We start from the raw sequence: 11,859 nt of genomic DNA, 5'->3' as shown, positions 1-11,859 counted from the left end.
CTATATTGGTGGCAGGTGCTCTTTGCAGTGCACAGGACTAATGTCTGAACAGTTCAGTCTTAGCTCCCGGCTCCAAACAAACATGATGAACAAATGCGTTCCAGAAGATGCCTCCGGCAAGCAGCACTGTGGCTTCCCTGTCATCCCTCTGGGGACTGCACGGTTTCCCTTTGCCTGGTTGTCTGGGTTTCCTGGGAGGTCGCTGCTGATCTACCTCAGGTACAAGCAGCTGCATCTTAAGCAGGTGCCTGCGTGCAGCTCTTTCCTCAGGATCCCTGTCACCACAAAATTTAGTCTAACCCAGACATTTCCTCTAGGCAGGCCTGGAGGATGGCAGCGGAAACACGTATATCCCTTCTTGCAAATGCAAGAGTAATGTGGGAGCTTCAGCTCTACAGAGGCTGTTGAAAGGCTGGCAAAGAGTCCATTAAGTAAAGTGCCTGTTTCATATCCAGTGAAGATGCAATGTAAACATACCAAAAATCCTCTGCCAGCAATCCTCTCCACAAACTCAAACAGAGTTGTTGGGAAACCAGCTGCAGACAGTTGCCCAGCCTTCACCTCCTTTCTGCTCCTGGTTTGCTTTGCTTCCATTCTCTCTCTCTTCCCTGTATAGTGGTGTTCAAGAGCAAAGTGAAACAAAGGCTGAATGAAGCAGCAGAAAGCTTTGCTATCTCCGCAGAACTGTAGGAAACCGAGTATGTCCAAAGGAGTAGGCTCCAAAAGCCAGAAATGGAGCATCAAGGAATCTCAGACTAAATCACCTTAACTCTGCACAATGCTGAACAGATAGGAATAGTCCCTCTGCTTTGCCCAGCAGCAGGACTGACATGGTGAAACAGGGGATCTGCAGAAGGGTGTTGAAGCTCCCTGATGGTAGGTGGTACAGGACCCAGTGGGGCCTTTCCCTGCCTAATTTGGAGCATCTCCTTCCCTCATTGCATGGTGAGCAGGAGGTCCATGCTGGGTGCCAATCACATGGAGATGGTGAACTGTGTGTATGTGTGTGCCTGTGCTCTTTAGCAGATCTGGTCCCATATGACGAATATTTCTTTCCAGAATCTACTATTCTCTTGTATTCTATTATGTTCAACATTATTTTCACTTGATTTGAAAGTATTGGATTGTTAGGTAGTACATCACAGTTTCAATAAATGCTACTAATTCCTACACCCACAGAAATATAATTTACTCCAATTTTTTTAATCTAATCTGTACTGCACTGATGAGGAAAATTATTAGTTTTGAAATCAGATAGAGTGATAGGGAAAAGCCTTTATATCTTCCAAGTTTGTATCTAGGCCCCCGATGGAAACAAGTCCCGAATTTATGCTGAGCAGAGCTGCTGCACAGGGTGATGACTCTGTACCCAGTGCCTGTGCAGCCCTGGAGCAAAAAGTCAGCACAGACCCCTTTCAGGCCTTGAGCTGCAGCTGGAGAGAGGAGCCGCCAGGCTCCCATGTCCCTCTCAGGTATCGGGGGGTCAGACTGCCCTCGGTGAAGAAGCCTTCCCCTGGCAACCTGCTGGGATGCAGCCAGGCTTGGTAGATGCTTGATCGCCTCTCAGAGACCCTCGGGATGAAGTGCTTGTGTCCTGCCAGCCTGGTATGGCTCTGCAGCAGCTACATAACACCAGCCACCCCTGAGGGGCTGAACCTCAGGTGTCTGCACTGGGACTGAACATCTTACTTTGCCCCTTCCTCCAGAGGTAGGCAGGGCACTTGAGGAAACATCTGGTAGCTGGTTTCATGGTACCTCTGCAAGGCCAAAGTCTCTCTCCTGCTGTTTTACATTTTGCTGCCAGGCTGGGGGTATTTTTAGTAAGCCACAGCTATTTACCATGCTCTCTCTGGAACTTCTGCTGTGCTGTGCTCTGTCCTGGAGACTGCCTGGGCTTGAGGCTCTCACCAAGGCTGGGAGGCACTGACAGGCTCAGACAGACTGTGCTCCTGAGTGTGTAACCCCAGGGCTGTTTCTGAAAGACCAAACAGCCTAGCAGGTTGTATGCATATGGGGCTAATAGAGGAGAAGGTTTCACAGCCCTTGAGCTTGTCCCGGTTACCTTCTGCCTCCTTTATTGCCTTTATCATGTCCCCAAATGGCCTGGAATAGCCCTAATTGGAGATGGGAGCACTGATGCAAGGTTACATATGTGCTTTTTCTTCATGAATAAAGCAATCTATATCCTGGCATAGAATCATAGAATCATAAAATATCATGAGTTGGAAGGCAACAACAAGGATTATCCAGTCCAACTACTGCCCCTGCACAAGACAACCCCAACTTTTATGCCATGTGCCCGAGAGCATTGTCCAAATGCTTCTTGAACTCTGTCAGGCTTGGTGCTGTGACCACTTCCCTGGGGAGCCTCTTCCAGGTGCCGGTCCACACCCCTTGGGTGAAAAACCTTTTCCTGATACCTAGCCTAAACCTTCCCTGACACAGCTTCATGCTGTTTCCCTGGGATCTGTCACTGGTCACCAAAAGAAGACATCAGTGTCTGGCCCTCCACTTCCCCTCATGAAGAAGCTGCTGACCACAACGAGGCATTCATTAGATACGGACAGCTCACAGATGCTGAAATTTTGGGCTGCCCTCTCTTTACTCTGGTATCTCCACAGCATACAGCTTGCTCAGGACAGTTTCTCACCCCAACAATGTGGGATACAATGACAATCACACCCAGCATCTCCTATATGACAGTATCCCATGCATTGTCCCCATCTCCCTCCCAGCCAGCTCAGGTGGCACTGTTTGCTCGTGGTGGTGTCATCTGCCTCTTGGTACTTCCCCAAAAGCACAAGGCCACAGGGTACCTGTTTGTCTGGATCAGCACGGCTCCACTCATAAGAAGCAAGAGCCCAATAGTCATAGTCCCAAGGCTCACATGCCTTTTTTTCCCAGAAAAAAATGTAGCTGGGCCATGTATTTGTACTAGATGCTGCAATCTGCAGCTGCCCAGAGCTCTAGTTTGCAGTAGATATGTTGCTATAATCAGCCCCAGGGCTTTCCAAAGGGACTAGCAGCATCTGCTCACTGTAGGGAAGAGGCATGCTGAAGGTTACAAGCCTATTGTTCCCTGCAAAGCTCTTCCTTTGCAGTGATAAGAACATATCCCAAGGGTGCTCAGGTCAAGAGAAAAGAAAGTGGTCTCATGGAAAGCAGAGCCAACAACCTATGTTGCCTGTTGCTCCATGTCTTTGGTTGAGAACACTGCAGAGAGGAAGCGAGGTCCTGCCACGAGGTCTCCTACCTCTACTGGGCTTGACTTTCCTGGAACCAGGTACATTGGAGACCCTGTGCTGGAATCTAATGTTGACATATGGCTTGCTTTTGACCTGTGGGCTTAAAAAGTTTTAAGAAAGGGACATGCAGACTGACTGGTCAGCATCAAACAACCTCTGCTTGTAGGAAATGAGGTTAAACTAGAGTGAGCTGGGGAGAATGAAAGAGGGTGCTGCCCTGAAAGAAGAAAATTAGTGCAGTGCTTTATGTCCTGAGACTTAGTGGCACAGTCCCTCCAAGGGACAACAAAATGCTCAGTGCTGACACTTCCACATTGCTCTGAAGAAAAAATGCAAAGACCACTCGCTTCCAGAAAGGCGGCTGTGCTCTGAACGGTGGATGACAGCACTTCCTCATGCACTTGGGCACCTCCTGGGAGACTGCCAGTTTCTGAGAAAGGCCTTGCACACCCTAAAAATCAGGATCTTGGTAGCTCCTTGGCATCCTGCTTGATTACAGGAGATTTAAAAATCTTCCCTCAGGTTTTCCAGGGAGAGCTGGTGGGGCTGTCTTACCAACAGCCACCTGAGACAAGGTTAAGTTACAGTGAGCAGCAGTGTAGGCAAAACCTTTTACATTTATTCATTTAAACTTGATTAAAATTCTGTCAGTAAAATGAAAGAAACACTGCATCTTGGAAATGAAAACCCTGCCCTGAGACAGGAGACTAACCTGCCCAGCAGTCTTGGCAAGCCCATTTGATTACTTCTTATATGAAAATTGAGGCAGTGTCAGAGCCATGGCTGCGGGGCTCTCTCCTCCACTTGTTTTCCAGTCTCATCTCAGTGAGTTTGACATGGAAGTGTTGTCCCAGATGTTGAACTCTGAAAATGCTGAGCTAACTGCAGGGCCCCCTGGAGGTTTAGGATTGTTCTAAATAGCGTGGGCTGCTTGAATAGCTGAACCAGTCCCTCTGCCAACACACTTGCTGTGTGTGGCAAACCTGCTCCATTTTTGGCTTCAAGCACACTTTCCATGTCGTCAGTGCAAAAATTAAGTGGGCACAGTATGTCATAAAGGTAAGAAGATAATCCAACCCCCTTGCCTCATCAAAACGCAAAAGAAATTCCTCATTTATTTAACATTACGGGGGGGGAAAGCATTTAATCCAGCAGTCACAAAGATAACACTAGTTTATCTTGGCTGCTGTGAGCACTAGAAACTTGATACAATGAGCTCCTCTGTGAGAAGGCAATTGTTTCTATTTTTGTGGGGACTGGTATTCATGGATTAAGCAAGATGCTCTGGATGCAGCCCCAGCTCCCTGGGTGCCTGCTTTTGGGCAGTACTGCAACAGCACTGTTTTGCATAGGGCTAAAAGCCCAGTCGCTGTAAAAGCAGTGTGTGGTGCAATTTGACCTGGCAGAGAGCAAAGCTGCTGTGAACCATGAAATAAAGCCAAAATGCCCATCCTGCATGACACTTTTGCAATCAGTAGGATTTAGGCAGTGTTTTTTCCAGAGAGGAATACCAACCCTGCCTATGTTTCTTGCTCCCACCACATCTTCAGGGAGCACTCTTCTCCCTTGCTTGAGCATTGGCATTTCTCTGCTGGTTCCAGAGTCGAGGCAAACATTCAACAGCAAAGACTAAATGTGGCACATACCAAAGTCCATCACAAAATGCTGACCCTACAATAACAAAGAGCTGTAGTTGCCTGAGCTGGTGCCCTTCTTGCTCCAACTGCCCACCTTCTGGACATTTGCCAGGTAAGAAGAACAGCTGATGATGATTGACTTTGGCAGTAGGGCTGCATGGTGATGCCAGACTGCAAGATGCTGACCCCATCCTGCTGCTTTTCATCTCTTTATCTGAAGATCCAGAGACCTTGTAGGAGAGGGGAAGCTGACACAAGTCCCCAGGCAAAACATGTGCTTGGAAAGTGACCAGATTTGTACCAAATCAAGCCAGTATGATCACAACCATTGGGTCTCCTAGGCTAATAACCCCAAGGTGATCCGTGGACAGGCTGATGTTAACATGTCATTTCTGGAACCCCACACCAGACGTCTTTTATGCTCTCACAGTGTGAGAAGCAGAGAGCAAGGCACATTTCCCATGCAGCTAATATTGTTTCCAGCACTGTCCATCAAGAGGGAAGACATGAATGGGCTGTGGTGAACAAAAGTACATGTGTATCTATTTGAAAGCAGTTTGGGGCTGCAGTACTTGCCATTCTCTTCCCTGAAGCACACTGCTTCAATAAGTGCAAGTGCTGATGTGGAAGAGCAGCATCCTGCAAGGCAATGGTAGAGTCTTCATGTTTAACACTAACCTGCTCTTGTCATCTCTGTCTGTGTATGCCAGGTTGAGGTAACTCAGTTGTTTAGCATAATGTGCTCTTGATTGTCCCTGAAGACCTTTTGGAGAAGAATTAGCCTGGAAATATGTGACAACTCACTGCATGGTAGAGGTAGAGATGCAAGGAATACTCCTGTACATGAAATCCTACATCTGGGATTTGCACTGGGTTTTGGCTCAAACCCAAGCTGATGGTTTAAGGTGAAAAGCCTCAATTCTGCCTGAGAGTGAGGGTTAGCCACACCACATCCCAGCAGAGCACAATGTCAGCAGGAAGCTGTGCAAGTATGTGCCAGATGCAGTGGGGTTGCCCTGTTTTACAGGCACTTGGCTGCTAGCTGCAGCTCTCGAGATGTCAAGGAATAGATTAACCCCTATCATGTCTGAGACAGACCTTAGGAATGTCTAGGAAAGGGACAAAATGGAAATGCCACTTGCAGCAGTTTATCTGCAGCCAGGGTGCACCCGTGTCTCAGATGCTTTGTACAACAGTGGTCTCACTAGTGCTAGAGAAGAGCACTGAGGATTTTTAGAGGTCTGTGATAGTTTTTGCACCATGAACAGGGTTGGTATATTCAGCCCTGATCCTGACAGGGCAGATGAGGTTACAGCTGTGAGCAGGCAAGGAGGAACTGTCTTTCACCAGGTTAAGCTCTTGGGTGTCTTGTTAGAAGGAAGCAAGTGAAGCTGGTTTCTTTCCACAATGCTGAGCTGAGAGGAGGAAGTCCCTGCTGTGGTATATTGAGGTTTCTAAGAGTTCAAAAAGGGATACCTTGGAATAAAAGCCATCAAGGGCTATTAGATGGAGACACCACGTCTGGTTCAAGAAATGCTGATCACTGGAACCTGGGTGAGTTTTCAGGAAGAACTGCACATTTTTCCAGTTCCTTCCTCCTTAAGCATAGTTTCTTCTTCTTTGTGGATTTTTTTTTTCCCCTTAATTTTGTTCAAAGCTCCTCGGGGAACAAGAAGGGGGGTAACGTGTGGAGCACAGGCTGTCCCAGGGTTATAATGCTTTTGTTGCTCACTGGTAATAAGTAAGATCAGCTGTGATAGCTTGAGAGGAGGGTAGATTGGCCTGTTTTATAGCCTCCTTTGTCTCACTGTAGCTCTCAGTACTACTCGGAGTCATTAAAGAAGTGACCCTGAAAAGTGTTGGCAGAGGATGAGGTTTGCTGTTCCTTCCTGCACCATGTTCTTTACATCACAGTGGGCTGCACTGTTGCCCCAGGTCTGGAGCAATCAAAGTAGGTGAGGTTTTAAGACAAACACTGAGAGCAGGCTCAGTGACTCCAGGGCAATACCATGAGACAAGGAGGACATCCTGGGCCAGGACACCAATTGTGCTTCCAGGAGCAAGGACTGAGTGGACCTAGAATCCAACCTGCACCGTGATGTTCCTGGAGGGAACACACATGGGTGGGTTGGATGAGAAGCGATGATATATGTTACCTGGTACCTGCTCCGGCTGAGCCTCGCATCAGTGGCCAAGGGCAGATGCAGCCTCTGGAATATAGAGAATGAGGAAAATCCTGCAGATAGTTAGAAATTAGAAACTGAAACTCCTCTCTAAAAAGAAAAGAAATCTGGTCAAAGCTGGGTGGGGTGGAAGTGTTCTGGGGGCATGTTAAAGCCAGGCTAGTTTTCCAAGCAAAGATAAATCAGATGTTTTCTTGTGAAGTTATGTGCATCTAGAGAAGAGATGATTAAAACAATTAATTTTCTTGGTATGCCTTATTAAGCAGCCAAAAACAGTGACATGATGCTAACAGGTATCTTTGATGCTGGAGCAATGTTGGAATAGCTGCTTCCAAAAGAGGAGGACCTTTTCTCATTATTTGAGTTTTTACTCAGCTAGACGATGAGCTCAGCCAAGGAATACAGTGAGAAAGTGTCTGTACCAGGGGTGTTCACTCTTGTGTTGAAGAGATGCGTGCAGAACCACAGATGGGGTATGGGCAAGGAGGAGCTTGGAGCTATTAAATAGAGGATGGAAAAACAGAACAGAAAGGAAGACCATTGCCTCTTTTTTTTTTTTTTCCCCTAAAGCATTTCACTTTGTTTTGGAGAAGAGAAAGGTGTGGCCAGCTGTTTTCCTGAGGTAAGAAGCTTCCAAGCTTGCTGGTCCCAATCAAACCTGCCAGATTCTGGTCACCAAGGTTAGAAATGAGTTGGTGTGTGAGGTGGCATCTTGGCTGAGAGCAAGACTGGCTGGAGGGGTAAGTAAGAAGTGTGTGTGATGGTGTGGCTGCCGTGAAGAGTGGAGAAGAAAGCCACTCTGCCAGAAAGCATAGTGGGGCACAGAAATGAGGCCAGAGGCATCAGTGAAGGGTCAGCCACTACCCATGATAGCTGACAAGACATCCATAATGATGAATTCAATCCAAGCTATTATAAGCAGCAGTGAATGCTGCCCCTTATCCAGCCACCGGTGTAGGGGACACTTGACTGTGCCTGAGTGAGTTGCTCACCTTCCCACTCTCTTGGCCATACCTTGCAGCAAGGGGGAACAGCAGCACTTCACATTGCTTTAAACACCTTATCCAAGATACATTGACCTAAGTGACCTGCCTGACAGGAGACACCTCAGTGGGGCAGGGTATCAAAGGACTGGAAACAATCCTTCAACATCCATACAGGTGTATGTGAATCTATATATGCACCTGCCTCTATATGTATGTCTATATACACACAGATGAACATGTCACCACGCGGCAGGTCCCTAATGTCCTCCTAGCACAGCTATCTCACAGAGACCTGTATACCTGCAACCCTAGGGAGATGTGTCTGCCCTGTTGGTGTGGGCTGGCAGTGATTTTTCCTTCCTCATCCCTCTGTGGAAGGGTCAGAATCCCAGAGCTAGTTCAGAGCTACCCAGCCTAGGAGACTTGGCCCCTATCATCCTGTTCTGGGCTTCCTCACAGTATCTGTATCACCTTGTCGCCCTCCTCAACAAGGCTGCAGGGAAGCTTTGAGTAGAGTTTGGTGACAACCTGTGAGTCTGAAAGATGAGATGTGCGACAGGGGTGCTGTTAGGCTGAGCATGGGCTATGGCATCTACAGGTGGAGGTCCTGATTTCCTTCTCTGTTCTCCCTAGGTCTCAGGGATAACTCGCAGAGCCTGGTAGTGGGAGAGCAGAACAAGGCAGGACCTTCCTGCAGCCTTCTGCTGCTACCCAGTGGCGGCTTGGGGAGGCACCGCAGGCAGATCCTGATGGGTGAAGAAGCCCTGACGGGAGATGTGAGGGAGCTGTAGCATCTTTAAGTGGAGGTTCTGATTTCTTTCTCCATCTTCTCCAGATCTCACAAGTAACTCTCAGCAGGCTGGGGAAGAGTAGGGTGACAAGGATGTGGGGGAGATGCATTCACAAGCCTAGAGTTTTTTGAGAAGAAGCAAATTTTTTTCAGAACCTTTCATGATAGTGAACAGTACTTTCTGGGTTTACTTCCCAAAATCAGTGAAAGAGCTTAAAACTGGCTTAATTTCCTTTTCCTGGTAATTCATTTGCTTCTTAAAAAGATCTTTCTCTCCTGTTGTGTTCTGAAACAAAAAGCGTGAGGGCAAAAGCATCAAGTTTCCAATCCCATCTAGGGTGTTGAGAACAGTGTAGCTCTTGTTGTTACTGCGGAGAAGAAGAAATTGTTTCCTGAGTGCATTCATAAAATTAGTCCTCCAAATGACCTGAATGTTGTTCCTTTCAAACCTCTTTTAATTAATGGAAAGAATACTGTGGTAAAGGATGCTGTTACTTTAAGCTGCATCACAGTAGATGCTAATATTTCCTAGTTCTCCACAATAGTGCCTTAGTTTTGTAAACTTGAATTTTTCAAGGCTGTTTGGGAGGTGGGAGGATTTACCCACCCACAGATCTCAGCACTGGTGCCCTTCCTGCCTATGCTGAGGCTCTTGGAGGTAGGAGGTGTGAGAACATTTTGCTCATTAAAATACCCACCAAGGCAGGTGCTGCCACCACCACTGTTTGCTTTGGGGTTGGTGCTGGCCAGAGTGGTACAGGTTGGAGGGACATTTAAGCAATAGAAAGACAATGCTGCTAAGAGAGCAAGGTAGAAAAACAGGAAATGAAAGACAATGTCTGCAGTAATTTCCTATCCCCTGGCAGAGCATCTGTCACCCACTTCACAAGGCTGTCCCAGGCTAGAGTTACTAGGATCGTGTGGTATGTCAGGGAGTCTGGGCACCAGACTAGGGCAGGACTTTGCGAGTGTCATGGAAGTGTTGCAGTCAGTGTGGCCAATGCTTTGGGTTGCTGTGGGCCAGACCCTGAGGTAGGAGTTGTAGTCCTTGGGGGTACATTATCTAGACTGTTTGTTCAGAATTGAAAGATTGATTTCTGTTACCTGGAAAAAGCTTCAGTTTTGGAAACTAAAATTAAACATACCTTTATTAAAATAGTTTGGAATGCCCTTTATTTTTAGTAACTTAAGCATTGAATAAGGTTATTTCCTAGGAAGAAACAAGTGTTGCATGAAATCCAGTTTTTCTGATGGCATAAATTTTAGTCAATAGATTTCAGACAGTTTAATTTTGAGCATGGCCAGGCCACACTGCATAGAAGCAAATAAAGCTGTACTTTCTTCATGGGAACAAGGTTGCAGAAGCTTGATAACTGATGTGAGGCAGGGTGTCCCTCTGATTTTTTTTTTTTTTAACAGCATGATGTCCCTTATCTTTAGGAAAAGAGTGATTAAAACTTACTGGAAAGGAACAGGAATAGTTTAACGCTTCTTACACCAATAACAAGAAGAGAATCTGATCAATAGTATAGCAGAAAGGATACATGTAATTTTATATGAACAATATAAAATAAATCACACTATTTAATGTGAAACTGCCTTTGGATATTTGAAAAAAATTTTTACTGTATTTGGAATAGTTAAAGGTACAAATGTTACTTTAGACTTATTAGGATATTCTGCTAGCCTTTTTTATAATTTTTATATTTTGCATGCTGCTGTTCAAGTGAGCACAGATTTGCTGCTTCTCATTTTGATACCAGTCTTCTCCTTAACCCCCCTTAGCTTTAAGAGGCAGAGAAGGGAGAATCTAAATGTCAGTGAGAAAAGGAGACTTCCCTACTGATGGAAATGTAAAGAAAAATCTGAAAATACAAAAAAAAAATCTCTTAAAAAGTCTACGGGAAAAAACAAGCATTACTTCATAGAGAAGGAGTCACTGTATGTGCATATAACTATGTAGATTGGACTACTATCTATGCACACATGTACCTATATATTCTTCTATATATACACATATATTTAAAATACTTTGACTTAAAATCATGCTTCTAAAAAAATCTCCTGCATTTTAAGAGGCTGGCCACACCAGGTGTCCTCTCTGTCACTGCTGCCCCAGCTTCCCAAACTAATGCTCAGGTGCACTGGGCACTTCTACTGCACCCACTAGCTTCTTGACTCTTTTTCACAGTCTCTCTGCTGTCTCTTGCCCTTTCCAGCCATCTGCTGTGAGGAGTTACTACTTTAGTTGTGTGGTTACACCATGCAGGGAGTCTGATATCAGGGGAAAGCAAAGGTCATGCTGGAACTAGATTGAACACAAGGACAGGTGGGCAAGGCAAGCCTACTAGTCTCGCAGGAGCAATGCATGTTGCAACATGCCCAGAGAAATATTAGGGACTTGCACATCCAGCTGGGCAGGCTGCCATGGCCCCTTCCCAGCCTGAGAAAAGGACATGGAAAGCAGGAAAATGACTGTACATGCTGGGCAACCCAGGGAGGCAGGAGGGTCCCTTCTGTGTCCTGCTCAAAGTGCTGTCCACTTCTTTTGATCACAGAGGTATTGCTCTTGCAGGGGGTGTCTCTTTGTTCCCTTCCTTGGTTGGTCCTCACAGCGGTAGAGGCTCAGTGGGTGGAGGCAGTGCTGGACATCTCTGCAGAGTAGCAGAGCTGAGGGTACAAGACAGATCCCCAGGGAGCTACCACAGATCTTAGCATTTGCCTGAAGGTGTGAGGAGGACATTGGGGCTTTCTGCATGGGCTTGGGAGTGCCTTGATACTGTTCCGTCCTTTTCACTCCCTCCCCTGACCACCAGACCACTTGCCTGATGTTCCTGCCCTGAGGATGCTCATCATCCTTGGGATTTGCAGACTTGTGCTTCCTGGAGAGTGCCTGGGGAAACCAATTGCCCAGGGTTACTGGGATGCTGCCCAGGGAGGGTAGACAGCTGGGTGAATCTGCACCCGGGGCTGCAGCACGGGTAGGGGTGTGTAATAGGGTTGTGCTGCAGTGGGGCG

Source organism: Corapipo altera, unplaced genomic scaffold (genome assembly GCF_003945725.1).
Source record: "Corapipo altera isolate COAL_440 unplaced genomic scaffold, ASM394572v1 22b, whole genome shotgun sequence".
Lineage (NCBI taxonomy): Eukaryota > Metazoa > Chordata > Aves > Passeriformes > Pipridae > Corapipo > Corapipo altera.
Note: the sequence above shows the minus strand (reverse complement) of the source record.